The sequence below is a fragment of the Aplysia californica genome, unplaced genomic scaffold, assembly GCF_000002075.1.
Source record: "Aplysia californica isolate F4 #8 unplaced genomic scaffold, AplCal3.0 scaffold00383, whole genome shotgun sequence".
Lineage (NCBI taxonomy): Eukaryota > Metazoa > Mollusca > Gastropoda > Aplysiida > Aplysiidae > Aplysia > Aplysia californica.
The window spans coordinates 681,653-684,905 of NW_004797653.1; positions in this window are offsets into that span (position 1 = coordinate 681,653).

Below are 3,253 nucleotides of genomic sequence, written 5' to 3' on the forward strand. Positions count from 1 at the left end.
TTCTTCTTCTTCTTCTTCTTCTTCTTCTTCTTCTTCTTCTTCTTCTTCTTCTTCTTCTTCTTCTTCTTCTTCTTCTTCTTCTTCTTCTTTTTTCCACGTGTGGTACCATTTTCTTCAATTTTGAAATTAACAAACACTGTAATGTTTATGAGAGTCGAATATGTTCATACAAAGCCGGGAGGGGGCGAGGCAACAAAATAAGTGTACAAATAAGCTTACATGTATATAATACCTGCAAGCGCTATTTTCTATCTGATCAATTACGTATCAACATGTATTTTGTCGGCAATTTTCTGGAAATTTCAGAATATTTCTCTGGGTGGTTGGCGGGTGCTCTGGTGTGGTTTGCTTCTTCTTTCTTATCAAACATAATCTATTGTCCTGAAATATTCTCTTTTTGTGTTTGTTACTCTCTTGTAACACCTCTAATCTTCGACACCTATATACGACCTTATTGTGTTGCAAGCGCTGCAAAACACCTTACTAAAACAAATAAAACAACAGAATATTTCTTTTTTCCTTGAAATTATTTCACAAATATCTTTTAGTAGGTGTGAATATGCCAGCCCCCCCCCCCCAATCTTTCTGTTTACGTTCTTTCTTTCTTCCCTTTTCTTCCTCCCTTGTTTTCCCACTTTTATCTTATAAGTTTTGTTGTTAGAATCAATGTATATTTGATCTCATATCCTTTGGGGAAACATCCTTGTGGGTGGTTGGCGGGTGCTCTTGTGTGGTTTGCTTCTTCTTTCCTATCAAACGTGTATCGTCTTTATCTCCCCTCCTTCTTTTTTGTGTTTGTTACTCTCTTGTAACACCTCTAGTCTTCGGCACTTATGTGACCTTATTGTGTTGCAAGTGCCGTAAAACTCTTACTAAAACTAAACGAAACATCCTTATATAATTGTTTAAATGTTAAAACGTCAAAAAGGTTCGTTAATGGTCCTTTTGTGCTGCTCTTGCTTTGTTTTCATATACCGTAAAGTGCGTTTGTCTGTGTCCATTTCATGTTACTAAAAACGCAGCCATAACGAGGAATTGATCAAAGGCTGCGCTTCGTCGATATAACGCTGAGCTAGTTGTTTGCAGAAGAGCATCGATGGCTCTTTCACGCTGTGCTTACTGAACAATGTACCTCCCGACTTCAAGTAATTTCACGTTTTCCGCTATCCCTTGTTTCTGTTTTTGTTTTTAACTTTTTTTTCTGTTTTTTTTTTTTTTTTTTTTTGTGGGTGTGCGTGTATATTGTGTGAATGCAAGTATGTGTCTCTCTTTGGGGGGGGGGGGGTCCCTCTCTTTCTCCTTACTGAACAACAATTTGCCCCCGGACCCCCAACCAGGACGAATAATAATTGACAGGATTGAGGAACAATTGGGAACACTTCCGCGACGAAGACCAAAAGCTATTTTTAGATCCGGACAACCGCTGAAAAATCTGTGCTACAGCACAGGCGATGACTTTTGACCGCTGATCGATCTAGATTTCTTGGTCGAGAAAATTTTGCCCGGTCAATTTCATCGGTTAACCGTACAATTTTGCATTTAACCGATCATTACTCGACCAAGATTTTTCGCTTACTCGCATACCCCTACTGCCTGCGTGTGATTTCATTTGGGTGTTTTTTTCCTTCAAATTGAAAACTCGTCGACTTTTGTTATGCCTTTGCAGATGTTGCAGGAGGCGTATTTTCCTTCTATTATTTTCTCGAAGCAATCCTAAGTGTATGACCTTTTTTTTAGACATCTTGATAGTAAGAAATTGGGCGAAAATGACAAAGCCAAAGCTTGTATTTCACATTTGTTATAAATGTTCCGTTTCTCCGTTGGATTCTTAAAACTGCACACTAGTTGCTTCCATATTAGGACATTGAAACTGAAACTATAGGCCTAACCCTACCAAATGTATCCAATCGATTCTTGGAAACCTTCTTTCTCATTACCAAATATGGCCTTTTAATGGTCTGCTGGTTTCCAGTGAGAAGAGGTACGAGTAGTGGTGGGCACTAGGCTATCGAGTACTGTATCAACTAAGAGAGCTCAGTATCGATAAGTATTAAGGTTCGAATGAATGGGCGAAATATAAGTGCATTTGCATAGGAATTAACGAAGGGAGTAGAAAACCTGGATACCCGACACCAATACCAGGATAGCCGGTTTTGAGCTTTATACCCAGGTTAAATAGTTATAAGGGAAGCTGAAAAAATAGAAAACGCCTACATCTCAAAATCATAATTTTGACCCGAATCGGGGACATTTCAAGTATCGATTCTACTCGCCCAGCCCTACTGGTGACTAACATGCCTGGTATGTGAAAAAAAATAAGGCATGTGTGTGTGTGTGTGTGTGTGTGTGTGTACACGTGGGGAAACACTAAGCCAATGTGCCGGGATCTGCACAATAAAAGATTATTCTTAAAGCCTTGAAATGGTTCTGTGCACTTCGACACAGCATTAGAAATTGGGAGGGGGGTGGGAAGGAGCATACGTATTGAAGGGTAAAGAGCTTGACATCCCACCCAGTCCCCACATCTTTCCCTGTTTACATTGATGGTTTTTTATCGACGAAATAATCATATTGAAATCATTATGAAAACTTTAAAACACAAGTGACATACTCGAGGCCCGTTAGCCGCATCCTGCTCGAAGGGCAATTATATCTTGCCCTTGAGAGAACTTTAGATAGTCTATTCCGAAAATCTCCATAAAATGTTTTTTTGGTAAGAATTTTACGGCGCTCGCAAATGCATATGGTCATATGAGCGCGCGGGACACATTAAACATTTTCAGTTGGCAGGAAATTTTGAATTTTGCCCGGGTGACGGCCGAAGCCTACTCTTATCGATGTTAAACGACCAAAAAGGATCCGTAACGTGCGCAACTTGCACACGGGACCTCCGAGATTTTTCGCTTCGCCCTTGTCCGAGAAGGCTAGATGTAGATCTTTCCTACCAGAAGATCAGGAGTGTGGCTGAAATACAGCAGTAAGAAGGAGCCAAGGAGTAGCAGTAGAAAGGCTGCAGAAAGAGTCAAGAGCACAGAGGAGGAGGCAAAGGAGGTGAGGGAGTGGGAGCAGAAAGTGGAGACGAAAGCAGATGACAGAACATTGTTAGAGAGCAGGAAAGGAGGTGAAAGGAGACAATCTCATAGAAGAAAATGTTTCCGTCGCTACCCGGATTCAAACCCAGGACCTTTGAATGAGAGGCCAACACTTTAACCTCCAGGCCACGAGGTCCTCTTCCCCCCCCCCACCTCCCTTT